The following is a 24,881-nucleotide window of genomic DNA, read 5'->3' as shown; positions in this document are numbered from 1 at the left end:
CCTGAAAGATCATCTAAACCCCACGCCGCTGATGCTAGCGGAACGATTTAAATTTTATGACAGAAGGCAGCTACAGCATGAAAGCAATGCTGAATATTTGCTGGAATTGCGTAAATTAGCGAAATATTGCCAGTTTGGAACGGGACTGACAGATGCACTACGAGACAAATTTGTGTGTGGTTTATTTAAACAGGATACACAAAAGCGACTGCTCGAGGAGAATGAGCTGACGCTTGAGAAGGCGGTCACTATGGCAGCAGCACATGAAGCCGCAGCGAGAGGCACGGCAGTAATGCAGCTACGGTCACCGGAGCTCAGTGCACACAAATTGGGTGCGAGTTCTGGCAAATGTTATCGTTGTGGAAAGACAATGCATGATCAGAACCAGTGTTGGTTTAAAAACCAAGAATGTAGAACTTGTGGTAGGCTTGGACATATAGCTAGAGTATGCAGGTCAGGGAAGAAGACCAGCAACAAGAAGTCACCGCAAGGAAAATACGCAAAGGTACACAAGGTGACCGAACAGGAGTCCGATTCAGACGCTAGCAGTAATGAACTGGCTAGCTTAAGCTGTAATGAACTGGCTAGCTTAAGAGTACTCAACGCTGGTAAGGGTGCAGACCTCCAGACAATTTGGGTCACTCTTCAGATAGAAGGAGTCCAAGTAAAACTGGAATTGGACACTGGATCGGCATTGACGGTCATAAATAAGAAAGATTACGGAAAGTTATTCCAACATATTCCCCTACAGGATATGGGGATTATATTGAAAACATACACGGGGCAAAGAGTGTACCCCATCGGGAAAATAGAGGTTGCAGTGGTCCACAAGGGCGAAGACAGTCAAATAATGGACTTATATGTGATATCTGAAGGAGATTCTCCACTACTAGGACGGGAGTGGATTAGGAAAATGAATATGGACTGGCATTTCCTACAAACAATAACGAGTGAGAACTCGGTGAAGATAGTCGGCCCAGACTCTGGAACGGATGATGGTAAGCCCAACTCAGGTGCAAAAGACAAAGTTTCAGCACAGAATTCCACTGAGCAACAACAACATAGTTTAACTGTGGATTCTGAGTCTGGCAAGTCTACTGATGTGCCCATTTCTGAGGGACACCGGGCTCGAACTCAACTCCATTTCAAACTACAACAGCAATTAGAACAAATGCTTCGCCGTTTTGAGCAAGAGTTGAATGCAACGAAAGAGTTCTTTGATATAGAGTTGGAGAATCTGGAAAGACAACAGAAGCAGCTGATGGAGAAAATGGAGCAGGAGCACACAAAACGTCTGATGTCAGAGGAGTTAACAGTCAGCCAACTCCTGCATATGCTGAAGGACAGGACTCTGAAATGGGAAAAACTTGAACACGAACTTCAATATTCAAACGAAAGGGGTTCGGAGCTCTCAAAGGTTATTGGAAGAGCTGAGGTGGCAACACAGACTGAGATGACTGCAACAGAGCAGCCCTTGGATGCCAAAAGTACGCTGACTCACGTCAATGTAGAACAACAGACCGCTGAAACAGTTGCTCCGGTAGAGGGATTGAATAGTCCGATCAATCAATCTCCAAAAGAAGTTGAAGTAGTAAAATCTCAAATGAGGTCATTAGTAAACGACTTGCTGAAAGCCCAGAAAAAGCTGGATGAAGAGGTACGCATGAAGAAGTCTCTTCAGGAAAGATGTCTGGACTTGGAACAAAAGCTGGCTAACGCCCAGCTGGGTATGGAGGAAATAGAAGACCCTCTCACTGGCCTAGATCAGGACGACACCGAATATTACTATGTCCTGTCCTGCCCAACTTGTAACTTCGACTCCCACCATACAGAAATCATGGAGGAGCACCGAAAGTCTACGGAACATCGGGAGAAGGTGGCTCTACTACGGAAAAAGGAGGAAGAGAAGGAGGAACTGCGCATGCAGCTGGCAGCTGACAGTGGAGCCCAGAGAGTCTCCAAGAAGCAGAAAAGGAAAAGTCGAAACAGAAGATGACCCATCTGAACCATTATTACCTCTACCAGATCACACACGTGGTCCCTCCGAACGGAGCCAATTCAGTTCGGAAGTTCAAACTGTTAAATCCATGGAAGGACTATTGAATGAGTCACTCCAGCAACGTGAACCGACTACACCACAGAGATTGAATCTGTGAACTGTTTTCCGCAGAGACTGAATCTGTGATCTGTTTTGACATGAAGTTATCTATGTTATTCTGTTATGTAAACCTGAAGTTATATATGTATATATGTTATTACGTTATGTTAAATGGGGAGATGACTGTAAAGCTAGGAAGGGAGGAATGTTGTGTATGTAATATGCGTGCTACTTTGAACCTATGGACAGGACTGCACTACTTGTAGGGTGTAGTGATACGCAGTACCACTCCTGGCCATAGGGGTATAAATAGTACTGTGGGTACTGATCTCCCCTCAGTTCCCGCCTGTGGGCATGAAGTAAAGACCTACGTATAGTCCCTACCTCCAACCAGTAAAGACCTGTTTGAGTTATACGTTTAAGTCTTTGTGTTAATTGTTCAATACAATACACATACTTAACAGTTAGCTATTGAGCAGAGAAACCAGACCTTCAGGGCAGGCCCTCTGAGTAGGACTGCCATTGTAGAAATGGGTCCCCATGGCCCCCCTGATGTGCAGCAAGCTGCTCTCAAGCCACTTTCAGGCACTGAGGGGGACCTGACCCATGAGAGGGAGGTTGGTGGCAGACCTCAAGGAAGTGGGGCTCCTCTCCAAGCGCTCACACTTCCATGCCACTGCAGAGCCCTCGGTCAGAGCCCCGCCAGAGTCCACACCCAACGGAGATAGAGGTCTCAACCCCTGCATAGCCGCAGGAGCAGCAGACTGCTGGCGAGTCCTCACAGGCTCGCCATCCCAGAGGACGCCCGCCAAAGGTGTCGAGACAGGAGCAGCAGGAAAGTAAGCAAGGAGCCTCCACATCTGCTGAAGCCACAGGGGAACCACTACGTAGGAGCATGCGTAACAGGAAAATAAAGCACTAATAGTCACAAGGGTAGTCACTTGGGTGAAATGTGTTTAATTGAAAAATGCCATCAGCTGGTTATTGTAAATAAAATTTCTGATGGCAACCTCTGCAGTTGTGGCATGTGTCATTTCACGAATGGGGCTGGAGGTCCTCTAATGCCAAGAGGGGAAGGAAAAAAAGGCCTCCCATGCTTCTGGTAGATGCCTCAGTTGAGGAAGCGCTGAGTGAGGGTGGCGAGAGGGGCTTCCCAGGAGCTCACACTGGAGAAGTGGGTGAGGCTCCAACCTTCCACAGCTGTGCCTAAGCCTGGAACAAGTTGCCCCAAGCCAGAAACAACAAGGTCCTGCAATCTACAAATGATGTCTGATTAAATCTCTTCTTTCCTGATTGACCTGCAGCTGATAGTCAGCAATCCGATATTGTTCACACCAGGTTTCATCAGCGGGGTTCCCACCAGGCGTGTTTAACGTGGGAAAAGGCTGAAAATAGCAAGGGCCCTGATGTGCCTCAATAATTCCGAGACTCGAAGTTAGCAGAACAAAAACAAGGCTTTTATTAACTTAGAAAGTAACACGTAAGAGAGAGAGATGTCTTCCTTCTGGAGACTGAGGCCAGACTGAAGCTAGCTTACAAACGGGGCCAGGTATGGGCAGAGCCCTACACACAGCACATTCCAGTATACAATACAGCACATTCCAGTACACAATACAATGAGGTCTGGGGGAAGGGAAATGACACTGAAACCGATCTCAGTCACAGGCAGTGGTGAATGGAATATTTCATCACATTCACCCCTTCTATAGATTTAGTCTGTTCGGGGGTTTGATAGTCCTCTGCGACCGACGTGGCTGTTGCGGTGCTGCGGGTGTCGGCTGGGTGTCCCCGGTAGCCTCCTGGGTCTCTGCCGGGGGTGCCGCCAGGGTTGTTGGAGGGGTAGTTGGTGGGGGTGCCGTTGGTCGGTGTTCTTCCGGGGGTGATGAAAGAGTAGTGGGTGGGTAAGAGTTGCTGTGATCGTCGTTGCCGCTATTGCCGTGGTTGTTGTCGATGCCGGCTGGGGCGACGTCTTTTATGGACACGGTGTCCTCCCTTCCGTCGGCGTGCCGGACATATGCGTATTGGGGGTTGGCGTGGAGTAGGTGTACTGGCTCCACGAGAGGGTCCGCCTTGTGGCCCCTCACATGCCTTCGCACGAGTACCAGACCTGGGGTGGAGAGCCATGACGGCATGGATACGCCTGAGGTGGATTTCCGGGGAAAGACAAACATTCGTTCATGAGGCGTGGTATTAGTGGCCGTACACAATAGCGACCGTATCGAATGGAGCACATCCGAGAGGACTTCCTGCCAGCGGGAGATAGGGAGGCCCTTGGTCCTTAGAGCTAGAGTGACTGCTTTCCATACTGTCCCGTTCTCTCGCTCCACTTGGCCGTTACCCCGGGGGTTGTAGCTGGTGGTACGGCTCGTGGCGATCCCCTTGGACAGCATGTACTGGCGTAGCTCTTCACTCATGAAGGACGCCCCCCTATCCGTATGGATGTAGCTCGGCATACCGAACAGGCAGAACAGGCTGTTGAGGCATTTAATGATCGTGGCGCTGGTCATGTCTGGGCAGGGGAAGGCGAATGGGAACCGGGAGTATTCGTCCACAATGTTCAGGAAGTAAACATTGCGGTCGACGGACGGGAGGGGGCCCTTGAAATCTAAGCTGAGCCGCTCAAAGGGCCGTGTAGCTTTGATTAAGTGGGCTCTATCTGGGCGGTAGAACCGAGGCTTGCACTCAGCGCAAGTGCGGCAGTTCCTGGTCAGGGACCGAACTTCCTCAATCGAGTAGGGTAAGTTACGGGACTTTATGAAGTGGAACAGCCGCGTGACCCCTGGGTGGCAGAGGTCGTTGTGGAGGGTCTGTAGCCGATCCCCGGTGGCGCTGGCACACATCCCTCGTGAGAGGGCGTCAGGGGATTCGTTAAGGGCCCCTGGCCGGTAAATGATGTCGTACTCGAAGGTGGAGAGCTCGATCCGCCACCTAAGGATCTTATCATTTTTAATCTTCCCCCTCTGTTTATTATTGAACATAGACGCTACCGACCGCTGGTCGGTAAGTAGGGTGAAGCGTTTGCCGGCTAGGTAGTGGCGCCAGTGGCGCACTGCCTCCACGATGGCTTGGGCCTCCTTTTCCACGGAGGAGTGTCTGATCTCGGGCCCTTGGAGGGTCCTCGAGAAGAAAGCTACGGGCCGCCCCGCCTGGTTGAGGGTGGCCGCCAAGGCGAAGTCAGACGCATCACTTTCCACTTGAAATGGAGTGTTCTCGTCCACTGCCTGTAGCGTGGCCCGCTCAATATCCTGCTTAATGCTTTTGAAGGCGGCGTGGGCCTCAGCAGAGAGCGGGAAAGAGGATGCTTTCAAGAGGGGGCGGGCTTTGTCGGAGTAGTTGGGGATCCATTGGGAATAATAAGAAAATAACCCCAGGCACCTTTTCAGGGCTTTGGGAGTGTTGGGCAGGGGAAGCTCCTGTAGGGGGTGCAATCGGTCGGGGTCTGGCCCGATTTCCCCATTCTCCACCATGCTGCCTAGTATGCAGAGGCGCGTGGTGTTGCAAACGCACTTGTCCTCGTTGTAGGTGAGGTTGAGTTTTTGTGCGGTTTTCAGGAACCTCTCGAGGTTCGAGTCGTGATCCTGCTGGTTGTGACCGCAGATGGTGACGTTGTCGAGGTAGGGGAAGGCTGCCTGCAAGTGGTGGTCATCGACCATGCGGTCCATCTCCCTCTGGAAGACCGAGACCCCATTCGTCACCCCAAAGGGGACTCTGAGGAATTGGTAGAGGCGTCTGTTCACCTCGAAGGCGGTGTACGGGCAGTCCTCTGGTCTGATAGGGAGCTGGTGGTACGCTGACTTGAGGTCGATGGTGGAGAACACCCGGTATTGGGCGATTTGGTTCACCATTTCTGATATGCGGGGTAGCGGGTAGGCGTCTAGTTGGGTGTACCTTTGATCGTTTGGCTATAGTCGATCACCATCCGTTTCTTCTCGCTACCCCTTACCACTACCACTTGGGCACGCCACGGGCTGTTGCTGCGTTCAATAATGCGCTCTTTCAGGAGCCTGTCTACCTCGGTCGCGATAAACCGCCTGTCCTCCCAGCTGTACCTCCTGCTTTTGGTCGCTATTGGCCGGCAGTTAGGGGTAAGGTTCGCGAATAGCGAAGGCGGCTTTACCTTCAGGGTAGCCAGACCGCACACTGTGAGGGGCGGCTTGGTCCCACCGTACTTGAGCGTGATGCTTTGGTGGTTGCACTGGAAATCCAGGCCCAAGATCACGCTCGCACATAGGTTCTTCATGATTAATACTTTAAAATTATCATATACAGTTCCGTTAACGCACAATTGTACCGTGCAGTAACCCAGAATGGTCGATGTCTGGGTTTTATCAGCCATAGAGATGGTACCCTGAGTAGGGACCACCTTTAGGGAGAGTTGTTGTGCCAGTTCTGGGTGGATAAAGCTCTCCGTGCTTCCACTGTCAATTAAGCATTTAACCCGGCACCCGTTTACCTCGATGTCCACCATTGATCTGGATAGTGGGTGCGGCCTGGTCTGGTCCACTGTGACCGATGCCACTGTAGGGCCCTGATCGATACAAGATGGCGTCCACGCTGTCTGCTCACAAGATGGCGGACCCCACGAGGTCGGGCAAGATGGTGTCCAAGATGGCCGCTCCCACGGTGCACACGCGGCGCTGGCGGGTTTTCCGGCGGTTGGTTTTCCGGCGGGGTTCCCTCTGCACACCTTCCCGAAGTGCCCCTTCTTACCGCACTTAAAGCAGGTGGTGCCTTTCGCCGGGCACAGGTTTCTGGTGTGCTTTGGCTGCCCGCAGAAGTAGCAGTTGGGTCCCTGACGCGTTGCGGCTGTCGTAGGGCTTCTGGGGGGAGAGCGGGGCCCAGCCGGTGTCGGGCTGTCGGGCGGGGAAGATGCCTTCCAAGATGGCAGTGCCCTCGGTGCACACGTGGCGGCGTGGATGGCGCGGGCTGAAGAGTAGGCGTCTGAGTTTCTCTGGGCCACATCCAGGGATCGCGCGGTGTCCGCAGCCTGTTTCAGGTCCAACCCCGTTTTTTCCAGCAGCCTTTGCTGGATGTAAGTGGAGCTGAGGCCTGTGATGAAGGCATCGCGAACAAGCTCGTCAGTGTACACTGCGGCTTTTACATCTCGGCACTTGCAGTCTTTGCCAAGCATTTTCAGGGTGCTTAGGAACTCCTCCACCGATTCCCCAGGTCGCTGTGCGCGGGTAGCGAGCAGGTGCCTCGCATACACCTCATTCGTAGGCTGCTGGTAATGCACCTTTAAGATGTCGCAGGTGGCCAGGTACGTCTTGGCGTCTTGGATGAGGGGGTAAACCCGGTGGCTTACCCAATTCCGCAGAATTCCGAGTCTCATCCTCGCAGCGTCCGTAGCGTCTTTGACGGCTGCGGAATTGTCCAGGAAGAATTCCATACACTCAAACCAGTGTCCGAAGCGTGCTGATGCGTCCGGAGCATGTTGATCCAAATCCAAACGTTCGGGTTTCAGGAGTTGATCCATAGTGTTGAAAAATAAGTTAATAAAATTGATGTGCCTCAATAATTCCGAGACTCGAAGTTAGCAGAACAAAAACAAGGCTTTTATTAACTTAGAAAGTAACACGTAAGAGAGAGAGATGTCTTCCTTCTGGAGACTGAGGCCAGACTGAAGCTAGCTTACAAACGGGGCCAGGTATGGGCGGAGCCCTACACACAGCACATTCCAGCACATTCCAGTATACAATACAGCACATTCCAGTACACAATACAATGAGGTCTGGGGGAAGGGAAATGACACTGAAACCAATCTCAGTCACAGGCAGTGGTGAATGGAATATTTCATCACAGGCCCCTTAAAATGGCATTATAGATGCCAATTATTGGTGCGTAAGGTGCCTGAAGACCACTCCCACCTGCTGCGGGCGGGACTGATTCGGGTTGGACAGAAACGCCTGGGTGAAAATCGGATGGGGCAGGGAGTCAGGTGGGGGGGTCGCGACCCCCTATTTTTGCGATGTTCCCCCCCCCACACGCCTGAAAGCCCGCCTGACGGCTCCAGGAAAATCGGCCCCCTAGAGTCCAAAAATTTATCGATCTCAGCCTTGAATATACTGAGCATCCACAGCCCTCTGGGGTAGAGAAGTCCAAAGATTCACAACCCTTTGAGTGAAGAAATTCCTCCTCATCTCAGTCTTAAATGGTCGACCCCTTATCCTGAGACTACGCCCCCTAGTTCTAGACTCTCCAGCCAGGGGAAACAGCCTCTCAGCATCTACCCTGTCAATCCTCTTCAGAATCTTGTATGTTTCAATGAGATCACCTCTCATTCTTCTAAACTCCAGAGAGTATAGGCCTAATCTACCCAATTTCTCCAGTATATAAATGCCAGCGCATTCGACTTAGCTTGCACTATTTTAGCGGAGGTATTAACCTGTTTTAAATAACCACTGAAATAGTCAACTCCACTGAAACAGCAATGAGAGGAATTTCAGGCTATTTGTACGCTGGTCTTCCTGGTGTGCTTTCAACATAAACCTTACTTTGAAGCGGTTGTGGTTATACTACAGCTGGTTCAGACCCTGAGAGGTGAGACGCTAATCCTCCTCCCCCCTCCCCTCACCCCACCCTCCCCCCACAACATAATCTTATGCCAACTATCTAAATTGAATTCAGATTACTTAACCTGAGTTAGCCTTTGTGTCTATACTGTAGTGGTTTTGGTACTGGGTTAGTAACACAAAGATCATGAGCTCAAGTTCCTGAGTTGGAATGGGCACAGTAGAGTAGTGGTTATTTTACTGAACTAATAATCCATTGAAAAAAAAAATCTGGAAATAAATAGCTGGGATCAGTAAAAGTGACCATAAAGTTGCCAGATTGTCATAAAAACCCAACTGGTTCACTGATGGCCCTTTAGGGAAGGAAACCTGCCATCCTTGCCCAGACTGGCCTATATGCGACTCCAGTCCCACACCAACGTGGTTGACTCTTAACTGCCCTCTGAAGTGGCCTACCAAACCATTCAGTTATATCTTCTCAGGGCAACTAGGGATGGGCAATAAATGCCGGCCTTGCCCACATCCTGAGAATAAATATTAAAACAAAGTCCCACTGAGGCGAGTTGTGAAATTTAATTCAATAAATCGGATCATTTGTGGGCTGGCACCAGATAAAATGTCCACAAAAGCTGCTCAATTATTGTAAAAACCCAACTGGTTCCCTAATGTCTTTCATGCCACCCCTTACGTAGTCAGGCCTACATATGACTCCAGTCCCACACTATGTGGCTCACTCTTAATGGCCTCTGATGTGGCCTCCCCACAATCACTACTACGAAGGCCCACCACTGCTTCCTTGGGCATCTGGGTGGAGGGGCAATTAATGTGGTGTTGCCCGTATCCCGGAGACCAAATTTAATAAACTATACCAACGCAGGTAACACTTGTTGTTTTGCCCCTTGCCCATATCCCGGAGACCAAATTTAATAAACTATACCAACACAGGTAACACTTGTTGTTTTGCCCCTTGCCCATATCCCGGAGACCAAATTTAATAAACTATACCAAAGCAGGTAACTGTTGTTGCTTTACTCTGTGCCGTATCTCTTTAGCTTGTCACCCTCTCTCCTGGATCTGACTTGAATCTATCCTCCAATTGACAATTTTACTCTGAATTCTTTTTGCTTTTCTTCCTCTTCGTTACATTTCTGTTATTTTCTGTTTATTGATTAAGTTCTGTTTATTTTATATGGTGGGGAAGGTTGAAGAGAGCCAGCAATCAGCTACAAACAGTGCGAATAATACCGTCCTAAACAAACATCCCATCAATATGATTAAGGTAATTGGAATGTGTGAAAATAAAATAACTGCCTGATCTGATTCAACAAGACACCACAATTAATTCTGCTTAAGTCGAGCAAGGTTTAGTAAATTCAATATTACAATTTCCTGTCACATTCCCTATTGCTTTGTAAATTGCAAGTTTAAAACACAAAGAGGCTCTTACACGGAGAGTGGAAACCCCTTCCATCTTTCATGCTACAGTAATAATTATCAATCCATGTGGTCAAATGGTTTGGCCTGGGGATCAATGACTGAATTCAAGGCCAGTAATTTATCAAACTGTGGCCATTCATCCAATTAAAGGTTTGTTGACACTGCGGGGAGGGGGGTTAGAGAGTGAAATTGCACCTTTAATGGAAATGGGAGTTTTGTTTTCATGTACTTAAAATCTTGCTATCAAAATTATAGCAACACATGTCTTTGAAATGTGTGATTTTGCAATTGTTAACTACAGAGGAGGATGTTAATAGAAATTCTGCTCTCATTGCCACCCTCCCCTCCGCCCCCACATCTCAGGATGATCTGTCATGGAGACGGTTTAACGAGTTGCAAAACCTAAAGTCCAAAATGAGCATGGGACCTAGTGACAGACCTGGCTGAGTTGGTCAGGGACAGTGTGGTACTGGGGCATGCAGGTCAGGAAAGTGCCGGGTTTATGTCCCAGGTTGTGTTGATTGGGCCGATCTCAACCGGGGCAGCAGTAGTGGGCGCTACCATTGGCCTCAGCACCACTGAGCTAGGGTGGGGGAAAATCAGCCAGGGTTACCGTTTCTGATCACCATCCCAGTGACTCCTGATGGAAGTTACACATGTGTTGGATGTTGGGTAAAGACAGGATCAGGCTTGCCTGTGGTACCCTTCACAGTCAAATAGCTCGGCAACATTCACTGTGTAGACTCTCATATGAAGAATGGCCACTTGCGGTGAGACACTAAAGATAGTCCATGACCTTTCAAACATACCCCAATAAGGAGTCAGCGTGTATAAGAATGGTTTCCAAAATGATCATAGCTGGAGGCATTTGCATTTGGGTAGCAAGTTCCGATAAATAGTGCATTGACCACAACTTGTATTTATTTACTGCCTTTAACATAGGAAAACAGCTCAAGGTATATCAAAGAAGAACAATGGATGGGGCTGGAGGGCCTTTGGGGGAGATGGGGGGGAGAGGTGACTAATAAAGCTTGGTTAAATAGATGAATTTTGAGAAGGCTGTTAAAGGTGGACAGGGGAGTAGAGAGATGGGGAGCGGCTAGCAAGGGATTTCCAGAAGGCAAAGCCGAGACAGCCGAAGGCTCTGCTACCAAAAGTGGGGAGCGGAGGGAGATTGAAGGAGGCCAGAGTCTGAAAACAGGAGGAGCGGCATACGGTTGGAGACAGTTGCAGAGATCTGGGCTGGATTTTCTCAATGGAGATGTGCTGGAGGCGGGACTTCTGGTTTCCGGGTTTCAGTCCCACCCCCTGCGACATTTGACCAACCTACGCTATTTTCCCTTGATTGGCCTTGTTAAACTTACCGGACAATTAAGGGAAAGCCAGTGACAGATGACGTCAGCGTATGACGCTTCATCTGTCGAAAAAACACTGACAATCTTTATTCTAAGTTGAGCCCTTGCACACAGGCTCACCAAGACCTCTCTCCTCAGCAGAAAGTAGATGGCTGCTGCATTCTGTCATCTCTGCCGTTGAGATGAGGCACCTCCGTATCCTCAAAGGTTGAAGCCTGCAGAAAGAAGCAAAGGTAAGGAAACTTTTACCGACACTTTACACTCATCTCTCATACTTACCTGTCCACACTTGCACCCATCACTCACCTCTACAGCGGACATTTCCACCCCTCTCACCCCCCGCAGACCCACTGCTCGCCTCACTGACCCTGGCAAGGTTCGCAGCCATCGGGAAGCCCGCAATTGCAAGCGTAAAATGGGGCAAAGCCTCTTAAATGCCTGTTAACTATCTGTTAACAGGCAGTTAATTGGCTTTAATCCCCTTCCCGTCTCGAGGAGACGGGTCCCTGCATGACTCGGAGACCTGCCTCCCGGTAAGATGGCACGGAGGCGGGTTGGGAGCGGGGTCGGTACACGCTCCCAGTTTCTGCCATTTTCCCGGCAGTGCCGCCTCCATACCCGCCTCCTCAGGGCTGGCAAAATCCAGCCCAGAGAGGCAGGGGCCAGGGAGGGGTTTGTAGGAATTTAAATTCGACCCGTTCCTGGAGGTGCGGTCACCTGACCTCCTGCCTCCAACTGCCCCGCCCCGCCCCCACATTCCCGCCCAACACATCCATCCTCATGGTGCACCACCATCCCATGGCCAATTGGGCCGAGAACAGACTCTTCATTGCTCGATTGGATGACCCTTGGCTGCCAGTCAAACAAGCCTTTCCCCCCCGCCCCGTGTCGGACATTTTTACAACTAATAAACAAAAGTGCCCAAAGAAAAGAAGCAAAGGCGATTTCAGCTCCTGACCTTTTGAATGCCGATTGTAACCGTTTGTAAAACATGAAGCTCTGTGACAGAACGTTAACCCAGGAATTATAATCCCAGTCTGAACTGCACAGGCGGACACCAAAAAAAACACAATAAATTCCAATTCAAATTTAGGTTCGCTTGCCTTTGTTGTCACACACAAGTTAAATAAAAAGGCCTTGAAATCACTCTGTGAGTGCTTGGAACTAAATTCTGCTCTTGCATTCTGTTTTAATGGGGATGTCAACTCACTTAAACTAAACATTTTGGATAAATGATTCATTCCACTGTTAAACCAAAGGATGCATTAAGCTTTCGTACACAAATACACACACAGCAGTAACACGAGGATATGATGCTCGTCGTGTTGCTGTGATTAGCCTCCTTCCCTCGCTGTAATGGCGGTGTGTGACTGGAAACTGGTTAAAGGCATTCTTTTTGATTAGGCAACAGCAAAAATCTCCCTAAGAAATCTTGAGCAATTTTTGGCTCATAATCGCCTTGTGACTCATTTTGTGAAATTTGCTGTGATCGGGGCCTACTAAACTGCACAAAGCCTGAAAACAGGAAGTCACCGGGGTTGACTGTTTCGACCTCGTGGAGAAAATATGTAAGGTCACAGTAAGCTGGAGTGTTCAGAAACCCATCTGATCTGGACACGACATGCTACTTTGCAGTCGTTCAGTGAATTGTTAGCACATGTTTCTTTGGCAGGGGTGTTTAGGGTTATCATCTCTGGTTGGGCATGTTCCTGGAGGGGCCATCACATGATCTCCTGCCATTGGTCACCCGACACGTCCATCCTCGCCATGCCCCGCCTTCCCACGGCCAATCAGAAAGCAAATAGACTCTTCATTACCCAGAAAGTACATGTACATGGGCCCTTACTTCCGTGAAGAGGAGTTCAGTAGCCAAATGGCCTTTTTTCCCCCATGTCAGATATTTTTATGTGTTCAAAGAATTTTTATTTTAAAACACATTTTTTTTATTGCCCCTATGACTTTTCAACTGTGTTGCTTGCAGCAGCGTCCTGGAGAATAGTCACTAAATTCTAGAGACTCCAGGGCAATCCAGGAGGGTTGGCAACCCAGCTGGTGCTGTTATTGCAAACTCGGTCATTGAGAAAGTCGGCCTCGGTCAGATGACATGTTTCTGATTTATTGTAATTAGAAAGTCTCACTACATTCAAAACAGAATGGTCGGCTCCCTTAGTGGCTCAGTTGGTCAAACTGGTGTGCCACTGACTCACATAGACCAGAAAGCCCAATTTCCTGATTTGTGTTGATTAATCTCAGGGGGGTGGGGCAGTAGGGGCACTACAATTGGCTTCATTGTCCCTAAGGTGGGCTAAAGCAATTCGGGTCCTTGCTCCTTATCACTATCCAGTAACCATTGCGGGGAAGTATATGTATATGGACACTTACTTGAGTGAAGGTGAGTTCAGCTGTGATGCCCAATGTGGTCAAATAGCCTGCTGATTCCTGTTGTTGAGGCTCACACATGAAGTATGGCCATTTTGGTGAGGTGCTGGAGGGCACCCTTCAAAATAAGTCAATGTTTTCAGAACAGGAGCGGGGGTGAGGGGAGTGCGGAGAAGAAGAAGCCGCATTACCCTCCTGGCTGTTCCTGTGGTTGAGTATGTATCTGGGTCAGTTCCTTTAAAATCAGAACTTGCAGGCTGACAAAAAAAAATCTAAATGTTAATGCTTCATTCCTCTGTGTCAGCAGAGTTTTAACATAAGTGTAGAACGGTGCATATGACTCTGCTTTCCCCCATCTCCTGTACAATCCATCACATGGGCACTGCACAATTGTAAATTATACTAGATCCATTTAAAATGAACTGGAATTGTCTTCATTTCTCACAGAAACATTTAAAAATAGTTACTTTGGCCCTCTGCATGGGACTGTGCTGAATAAAAGTATATATAACGTGTCGCATTCTATTTGAAATTCCTCATTTGAAGGTAAACTTTTCAAAATGGAGTTTTTGTCACGTGACAACATCGTGGCACTACCGCCCCTACAATCTGCCCTATAGTCTCTTGCACAATGTTGGATTAGAACTCTTTTTTTTCCTAACTGTTTTCTCAATGCCGCTACCTCTCAAATTCCATCACTCCGACCTTAATTGCATGTGGCATAAGTAAATAGTGCAGAACTTCCGCCTTTCCCCACATTAAAACAGGGAGATTTCCTGGACTGAGTGTACATTGTGTGCACTGTGCCAGACTGGGCCAGGCCTCAGAGCAGGGGACCTCAAAGAGAGGGACACGGAGAGTGCTGGGAAAAAACTTAACTCCACAGATAACTTTACCGTGTAATTGGAGATATCTCCTATATCTGCCATATTTATAGAGTAGCACTATGTTTCGTATGGGAAAAACGCCTGAAATGTCGTTAACCATCTCCTAAATCCACATTGTTACTCTAAACCTATGTAACCTGGTGTTGAAATCTTTGCCCTCAAGTCTTTTAGCAGTTCCGTTACATTTTGAAAAGTGGATTTGTGCTCGTTTTAATTTGCGTCAAACAAGTGTCAACAAAAAAAGGAGTAATAGTTATAAAATAAAAAGGGAGGCAAGCTGTTACTGAACTGCTAGGAAACCTGCTTCAAAAATAATTAGCGGTTTCAAAATTAAAGGAAAGCTGCAGTGTCGGAAATCTGAAATTCAAATGCTGGAAATATGCAGCATCTGAAAGACAAAAACGACAGCTTCGGGTTTTAGACATTTCGCAGACAGGCCCTCCGTGAAATTTGAATCCTACTTCCCCAGACGCTGCACGACCTGCTCGACTTGATCGACCCTGTGAACCTCTGCATTCCTCAAATTCTGGCCTTTTCTGCATCCCCGATTTCCTTTGCCCCTACCATTGGCGGCCGTGCCTTCTGCCATCTAAGCCCTAAACTCTGGAATTCTCTCTCTAAACCTCCCCACCTCGCTGCCTCTCCCTCCTCCTTTAGGATGCTCCTTAAAACCTACCTTTTTGACCAAGCTTTTGGTCACCTGCTCTAATATCCCCTTATGTGGCTCCAATCTTTGCCTGATAACGCTCCTGTGCAGCGCCGTGGGATGTTTTACTGCATTAAAGGCGCTACATAGATAGAAGTTGTTGCTGTTATTGTCGCATTGCATTTCCAGCGTTCAAAGCCATGTCCTACAATAAATAAAACAATTCAGCAGTGTTTTTCGGGGGAATGAAAGGGTTAAATTGTGAGGACAGGTTGCATTGTATTGTCTCCAGTATAGAAGATTAAGGGGTAATCTAATTAAGATGTTTAAGGTGATTAAATTAGTTGAAAGGGTAGAAAGTGAGAAACTATTTCCTCTGGTGGGAGGAGTCCAGAACCAAGGATTATAACCTTAAAATTAGGGCTAGGCCATTCAGGGGTGATGTCAGGAAGCACTTCTTCACACAAAGGGTATAGGGAATCTGGAACTCTCTCCCCCAAAAAAGCTGTTGAGGCTCGGGGTCAGTTGAAAATGTCAACACTGAGACTGGTATATATTTGTCAGGCAGTGGTATTAAGGGTTACGGAACCAAGGCGGGTAGATGGAGTTAAAATACATGAGCTTATTGAATGGCGGTACAGGCTCAAGAGGCTGTTGGGCTGTAGTTCATTGGCCAGTCACCAAGGAAGAGATAATCTGGAGGGCAATAATCCCATTACTTCATAAACTGTGAGAGGAAACCTCCAACACTGAGGTCGGATTGCAGCATTATAATCACTCCCACATTTCCACCATTTGTATAATGCATGCATTGGGAACCTGAGCGGGGAAACAGAGGAAAGGGAAACAAGGATAAAAGCAAAAGACAGGAAGGAGAAAAACAAAAGTGACAGGCAGAGAAATCAAGGGTTCAAATCAAACGTGGCCACAGTAAATAATAATTCTAAAAGATCTAAGAGCATTAAAAAACAAGCCTGAAGGCTTTGTGTCTTAATGCGAGGAGCATTCGTAATAAGGTGGATGAATTAGCTGCGCAAATAGAGGTAAACGAATATGAAATGATTGGGATTACGGAAACATGGCTCCAGGGTGGCCAAGGCTGGGAACTCAACATCCAGGGGTATTCAATATTCAGGAAAGATAGGCAGAAAGGAAAAGGAGGTGGGGTAGCATTGCTGGTTAAAGAGGGGACTAACACAATTGAAAGGAAGGATATTAGCTCTGATGATGTGGATTCTGCATGGGTAGAACTGAGAAATACCAAGGGGCAGAAAACGTTAGTGGGAGTGGTATATAGGCCTCCAAACAATAATGCGGAGGTCGGGGATGGCATTAAATGGGAAATTAGAGAAGCGTGCAATAAGGGCACAGCAGTTATCATGGGTGACTTCAATCTACATATAGATTGGGCTAACCAAATTAGTAATAATACTGTGGAGGAGGAATCCCTGGAGTGTATACGGGATGGTTTCCTGGACCAATATGTCGAGGAATCAACTAGAGATCAGGCCATCTTAGACTGGGTATTATGTAATGAGAAAGGATTCATTAGCAATCTTGCTGTGCGAGGCCCCTTGGGTCGGAGTGATCATAATGGGGCAGAAATTCGGATCGGGGGCTTGCCGCGCGTGCAAGCCCCCGATCTGCACTTACCCGACGCGCCTGCCGTTCACCTCCAGGGACGCCTGGAATTCCTTTTTGAAAGAGAAGAATCCTGGGCAGCGTCTGACGTCACGCCGCCCAGGAGTGCAGCCAGCGCGAAGCCTGGAGCGCGCTGTGCAACTGAGACACGCCCCTTGAGGTCTCCGTTTAATAGGACACGCCCCCAATGTTTCTCACAAGCTGCAAAGCATTTTTACATGGAGAGCAGCATTTCAAATAGGTTTTTGGTATTTTTATGAAGCTTTTGGTAATTTTTATAAACTTTTAAAAACGTTTACATTATTTTGAAGAATCTGAAGTAGTTTTAAACAGAATTAAAGCAATTTAAAGACTTTTAAAAGCCCTGAAAGAATTTTTTCATTCCATTTATTTATTTAGCAACGTTGTCGTCATACGTGTCTTCACACTGTTCCCTTTGGGGAACTGTATGAAGTGGTGGAAGGATTTATGGCCGTGATTAACGCTCCTTCCGTGACTGTAACCATCTTTGTACCAGCCATTAGGGTGGTTAGTCCTATGGCGGGAGGGTTTTACGGGCTCCCACAAGCTATACAAGGAGGGGGGGCCACCCACACCCACACCCACGGACGCAAATATCCCACTGGATGTCAACCCAGAATTTAGAGCCGGAGCTCCGACTCCACTTGCCGGGACTGTCTGGAGCGGGGTTCGAAACCCTACCCCGTCTGGCCCAGCGGCGGGGATCCTACCGCTACGCCAAAGGCCCACTCCGATTAGCAACGTGAAATGGCTGGAATGAGCACAATTCACAGCATTAAAAGAACTCACAATTGAACTGATGATGACCTCAGCAATCTCCTCAACGAGGTGGAGGCGCAGCGCCTGCTCATCATTGGTAATGAGAAGTCCAAGGCGCCGCAAAAAGGACAGATGATAGCTTGGTCTTTCAAGTGGCAGCATAGGGCTCCAGTCACGGGGAGGGAAAAGGCGCAGGAAACATATGGGTGTCACCTTTTGCGCGGAGTGGGTCTTTTGCGTAGCGATAAGCATCCCCGCCGCTGGGCCAGAAGGAGTAGGGTTTCGAACCCCGCTCCAGACAGTCCCGACAAGTGGAGTCGGAGCTCCAACTATAAATTCTGGGTGGACATCCAGCGGGATACTTGCGTCCGCGGGTGTGGGTGGCCCCCCCCCTCATATGGGTTGTGGGAGCCCGTAAAACCCTCACGCCATAGGACTAACCACCCTAATGGCTGGTATGAAGATGGTTATGGTCACGGAAGGAGCGTTAACGTGGCCAGAAATCCTTCCACCACTTCATACAGTTCCCAAAAGGGAACAGTGTGAGGATACGTACGACGATGACCTCTTGCGCAATGCACCTCCTTGGACCCTCAGTCGCAGATGCGAGGGGGCAAATCGTGCAATTGTTAAATTTTTCATTTTATTGACATGTAAAATGTTGGCCCAGTAATTCCGTTCCAAATGCGTGAGTACGGTTGGGGTACTCACGCGTCTGGCCGGAGGAAATGCCGGTTTTCAGCATGCACAGCGCATGCGGGGAAAACCGGCATTTCCTGTCCTCTGAACGAAGGGGTTCAGAGGCAGAATGCATGCGACTGCACAGGCAGCGCGTGCGCAGTAAAATTCGCCGGTTTCATTCATGCTTTCAGTGAGGTTAAGTCCTTACAACTTACACATGAAAAAAGCATGAGTACAGTTGCTCCAGAGGCTGCGGAGGAAGATATATTTTATTGTGGAGCTTCTGAAAGACAATATTTTTGTTTGGGAAAGGGAGGAAAGTTATTTTAAGAAATGCTGAGGTAAGTTTTAAAGTTTATTTTTGTTTTTTAAAACGGGTTTTAGGTAGGTAGGTAGGTAGAAGGAGCAATTGTGGCTATGTGAATTGAATTTGCTGTGTTTATTAAATGTGAAAATGACTCCAACCTCGCCAGGTTAGAGCAGGCGGGCCATCAGGTTGAAGGAGTTGGAGGGGTCGCGATGTTGGCGCTCAGGTGAGTGATGGGTGCATGAATGTAAAGGTAAGTGTGTTTGGTGTGTCTAAAGTGTGTAAAAAACTTTTACTTACCTGTACTTACCTTCACAGCCTTTCTTCCTGCAGCCGTCGGGAGCGCATCACTCAGCCGGAACTGAAAGCTGAACGGCTGCGATCTGTCAAAAGTGACAGCCTTCAGCTTTGAGTGCCGGTAAGAGTTCTAACTGAGTCTGTGCAGAATGACTCATGTCAGAACTCAGACTGTCAGTGTTTGACAGCTTCAAACAGCTGTTTAACACTGATATTTCATCTGTCAAAAACTCTTGACAGATGGAATTTCAGTCTGTGATGTCACCTGTTGCCAGGTGGCCCTTAATTGGCCTGCTGAGCCTGCTGGGCGGGCTCAACAAGGTCAATCAAGGGAAAATCGCGCGGATTGGCTGGACGTCGAAGTAGGCGGGTCAAAAACCCGAAAGGGGAAGTCCCGCCTTCTTCCCGACAGGTTCGGGAAAATCTACCCCTTGATGTTTATATCCACAAAGAAGCCCAAGGGTCAAGAGAAGTCAACCCCCCACCCCCACCATAGGATTTGGTTCAACGATTTCAGTGGTTCAGGGCTGAGGTCAAGGTCAAAGGGCTTGGGGTCAGCTTGGGTTAACCTGACCCAGAGATCTAAACTGAGGCTGGTTGACTGGTTTTACTTTGGAAATGACCCTTCCCAGTGATTTGCTTTTTTATAAAGACACATCCGAGGAATAATCTTCCAACGATCCATTGCCGTCACAGAGCTTTGCGTGTTAGTGGCACATTGGGGCGTGCAATGCACATGACCATCTAAATGGTCTTAAACTCATGTGCAGTGGGTAGCTGAATTTCCAATAGACATTGACAATGATTGAGGCTCCCCAGTGGGAGCACCGTGTCTGAAGATGATTCCTCTTGAGCATTATGTGTCCTGACCAATATTTATCCCTCAATCAACATCAATAAAACAGATTATCTGGCCATTATCACTTTGCTGTTTGTGGGAGCTTGCTGTGCACAAATTGGATGCTGCATTTCCTACATTACAACAGTGACTACACATCAAAAAGTACTTCATTGGCTGTAAAGCTCTTTGGGACATCCGGTGGTCATGAAAGGCGCTATATAAATGTAAGTCTATCTATCTATCTATGATTAAACTCTTCAGAAGGTTGTGGGTACAAGTTCCACTCCAAAGACTTGAGCACAAAAATCTAGGCTGACACTCCAGTGCAGTGCTGAGGGAGTGCTGCACTGTTGGAGATGCCGTCCTTCGGATGAGACATTAGCTGAAGCCCCATCTGCTCTCTCAGGTGGACGTAAAAGATCTCATGGCACTATTTCGAAGAAGAGCAGGGGGAGTTATCCCTGGTGTCCTGGACAATATTTATCCCTCAGCCACTGGAACAGATTATCTGGTCACTGCTGTATGTGGGAGCTTGCTGTGCCGGAGGGTGTTCGGGAGCCTGAGGGCAGAGGTTGGAAAGGGATCGGAGGATGGAGGAGCGATCAGGGACTGGGGATTGGAGGCCAGAGGAGGGGATTGGAGATCGGCGATCTTGGGGCGGTGGGGGGGGGTGGCGGGGGCGTTCGGGTGAGTGTTCGGCAGCCTTGGGAGCCAGATTGGAGTTAACTGGGGGAGATCGGAAGGATCGGGGTGTCCATATGCGGGGGGTTGGCGAGGCAGGAACACTGGGTCCAGCAGGTACGTGTAACAGACACTTACCTCCTGGATCCAGCAGTCCTCGCCTTCCTTTAGCTGACGGGTTCCACGAGGCCCAGGAAACCCAACCAGCAATGTTCCCTTTTAAGCTGTGCAGCGCTGCAGGGATCCTGTACAGCTGGTGAGCCAGCTTTTAAATTGAAAAAAAACGCGCATGTGCGGACTTTTGAAATGGCCGCGGAGCTCATTAAAGGGACCGCGCGACCCCCCTAAAAATTACGGGGAACATTTACGATCAGCCGGAGTTAAATTTAAAGTGGTGGATCACCATGAGGCATGGAGCCTCATTATAATATTTAAAGTGTCAACCCGCCTCCTGGGAGCGGATTGGATGCCCGCCCCCCGCCCCGCCTCCGTTAAAACCAGGCGTGGGTGGATTGGAGGCAGGTTGGGGCCGTGATTCAGATTTTTAACACTTTAACCTCCCACCCGACCCCAACCAACTCATTTTTGGGGGGTTAAAATTCCCCCCGAAGTGTCAGCCTAGATTGTGTGCTCAAATCCTGGAGCGGAGCTGGAACCCACGTCCTTCTGACTCAGGGGTGAGGTATTCTATCAAACTGTAGTCCTATTTTAGTTTTAGGGGTAAATTTTACAAGACTCTGCAGCCCCCAATGAGACTTTCACTCAGCACGTAATGGAAAATCACAGGTGCACCATTCCGAGTGTTCTGCTACATGCTGGCTGTATGTAAGGACTTGGAAGATTTATCCCTTAGCTCTTACCTTATTTACTCTAGCACAGCTTAGAGGCGACCTGATAGAGGTCTATAAAATAATGACAGGGCTTGATTGCGAGCCTTTCATAGATTATTCCAGTTTGACAGATTGGGGAGGGGACATGCATTTAAGCTACACAAAACTGGGAATAGGTTGGATGTTCGGCAGTACTACTTTTCCCAGAGAGCAGTGAGCTCCTGGAATGTGTTGCCGGCTGGTGTGGTGGGTGCTGACTCAGGGCGCGATCTTGCCAACCCTGGGGAGGCGGGTATGGCGGCGGGACTGCTGGGAAAATGGCAGAATTTGGGGGCAGGTGTGCAACCCGCCCCCAACCCGCCTCCATGCCATTTTGCCAGGAGGCGGGGAGCCGTCCCGCGCCAGTCCCGTCTCCTTGGAGGCGGGAAGGGATTAAAGCCTATTAACTGCCTGTTAACAGGTAGTTAACAGGCAGAAAATAGGATTATCCCTTTTTTGCCCTCAGAAGTGCAGGCTTCCCGAAGGCTCCAAAACCCGCCAGGTCAGCGAGGCGACTACTGGGTCTGCGGGGGCCAGGGGGGTGCAAAAGTGTGCTGTGGAGGTGAGTGATGGGTGCAAGAGTGGATAGGTGAGTATCTGAGGTAAGTGCAAAGTGTTTTTAAAAGTGTACTTACCTTTGTTTCTTCCTGCAGGCTTCAGTCGGTGTGTATGCGGAGAGTCTCGGACCTCCGTGTTGCAGATGACAGATGGTCATTGCATTCTCAAGTGCAACAACCATCTCATTTCTGTGAAACAAAGAAGTTTGAATTCAAGACCTCATCAAACTACATAGAATGTCAGTGTTTGACAGCTTCACAGAGCTGTCAAACAATAACAACTCATCTGTCAAAAATTTTTGACAGGTGAAACGTCATACGTTGACGTGCTCTGCAACCGGCTTTCCCTTAATTGCCTGCTAAGCCCGCTGGGTGGGCTTAACAAGGTCAATCAAGGGAAAATAGTGTGAGTTGGCCACAAGTCGATGGAGGTGGGACATCGACCCGACAAGCAGCAGTCCCGCCTCCAACGCACCCCCATTGACAAAATCGCCCCTGTGTGCCTTCAAGAGGGAGCTGGACCGGTTGCTGACTGGGGCAGGGATCACATCATAGAGAAGTAAATGTACACAAGGTCCATGTGATCTCCTGGACTGCTTTTAATCACTTGAGGGGGTCGGAGAGAAATTTTCCAGGGTATTTTTTTCTCTTCTTGCCCCTGGGTTTTTCTCTGTGGTTTTGCCTCTCCCAGGAGAGTACATGGCTGCAGGGGACAGGGGAAGGAAATGTCTTGTCATGATGCTCCCGCCATCAGGAGTGTGGGGCAGGATTGATGGACCAGCTGGACTTTGCCTGCCCGTCATTTTTGTATGTTTATAAGAAGTTAAGCTCTAATTTCAATTTACTGACAGAAATACAGTCATTTTAGCTAAAGACTATTTTCTCCTGGTTTTAGTCCCTACGACTACTCTGCTCCCTATAAACTTGCAGTACCCTGTGCTCGCTGACCTGCCTTGGCTCCCAGTTAAGCAGCGCCTCGATTTCAAAATTCTCATCCTTATTTTCAAATCCCTCCATGGCCACGCCCCTTCCTATCTCTGTAATCTCCTTCAGCCCCACAACCCCCCGAGATATCTGCGCTCCTCTAATTCTACCCTCTTGAGCACCCCTGATTATAATCGCTCAACCTTTGGTGGCCGTGCCTTCTGTTGCCTAGGCCCTAAGCTATGGAATTCCCTCCGTAAACCTCTCCGCCTCTCTACCTCTCTTTCCTCCTTTAAGATGCTCCTTAAAACCTACCTCTTTGACCAAGCTTTTGGTCACCTGCCCTAATTTATCCTTATGTGGATCGGTGTCAAATTTGTTGTCTTAAAATATTCCTGTGCAGCGCCTTGGGATGTTTTACTACATTAAAGGCGCTATATAAATACAAGTTTTTGTTGTTGTTGTTTGCATCACAATTATTAGTTCTTCAGTGATGTCACCAGATACTAATTCTCATGGCGTGTAATGGTCACCAGTGTCTGTCACAACAAGACTGCAAATGGAAAGACCTCAAACTAGCATTTCCAAGTAATTCCTTGCTACATAGAAACATAGAAACATAGAAGATAGGAGCAGGAGTAGGCCATTCGGCCCCTCGAGCCTGCTCCGCCATTCAATGAGATCATGGCTGATCATCCAAATTCAGTACCCTGTTCATGCCTTCTCTCCATATCCCTTGATCCCTTTAGCCTTAAGAAATATATCCAACTCCTTCTTGAATATATTTAATGAATTGGCCTCTACTGCCTTCTTTGGCAGAGAATTCCACAGGTTCACCACTCTCTGGGTGAAGAAATTCCTCCTCATCTCTGTCCTAAATGGCCTACCCCTTATCCTTAGACTGTGACACCTGGTTCTGGACTCCCTGACCATCGGGAACATCCTTCCAGCATCTAGTCTGTCTAGTCCTGTTAGAATTTTATAAGTTTCGATGAGATCCCCTCTCATTCTTCTAAACTCCAGTGAGTACAAGCCCAATCGATCCAATCTCTCCTCATATGTCATTCCTGCCATCCCAGGTATCAGCCTGATGAATCTTCGCTGCACTTCTTCCATGGCAAGAACATCCTTCCTCAGATAAGGCGACCAAAACTGCACACAATACTCAAGATGTGGCCTCACCAAGGCTCTGTACAACTGCGGTAAGACATCCTTGTTCCTGTACTCAAACCCTCTCGCTACGAAAGCCAACATACCATTTGCCTTCTTAACCGCCTGCTGCACCTGCATGCTTACTTTCAGCGGCTGGTGCACAAGGACACCCAGGTCTCGTTGCACTTCCCCTTCTCCCAATCTATTGCTATTTAGATAATAATCTGCCTTCCTGTTTTTGACACCAAAGTGGATAACCTCGCATTTATCCACGTTATATTGCATCTGCCATGCTTCTTCCCAATCACCCAACCTGTCCAAATCATACTGGAGTTTCTCGGCATCCTCCTCACAGCAGATACGCCCACTCAGCTTTGTGTCATCTGCAAACTTAGAGATATTACATCTTGCTCCCTCGACCAGATCATTAATATATATTGTGAATAGCTGAGGTCCAAGGACCGATCCCTGCGGAACCCCACTAGTCACTGCCTGCCACTCGGAAAAAGAGCCATTTATTCCAACTCTTTGCTTTCTGTCTGCCAACCAGTTCTCTATCCAAGTCAATACCTTGCCCCCAATCCCATGCGCCTTAATTTTACATGCTAATCTCTTATGCGGGACCTTATCGAAAGCCTTTTGAAAATCCAAATACACCACATCCACTGGTTCTCCCTAATCTATTTTACCAGTTACATCCTCATAAAATTCCAGTAGATTAGCCAAGCACGATTTACCTTTTGTAAAGCCATGTTGACTTTGTCCGATCCGGTCACTTTTTTCCAAGTGCTCTGCTATTACATCCTTTATAATGGACTCTAGCATTTTCCCCACTAC

The sequence above is a fragment of the Somniosus microcephalus genome, chromosome 8 (genome assembly GCF_052327205.1).
Source record: "Somniosus microcephalus isolate GS21.2 chromosome 8, FLI_Smic_1.0, whole genome shotgun sequence".
In the NCBI taxonomy this organism is placed as follows: domain Eukaryota; kingdom Metazoa; phylum Chordata; class Chondrichthyes; order Squaliformes; family Somniosidae; genus Somniosus; species Somniosus microcephalus.
This window is presented reverse-complemented; position numbering follows the sequence as displayed.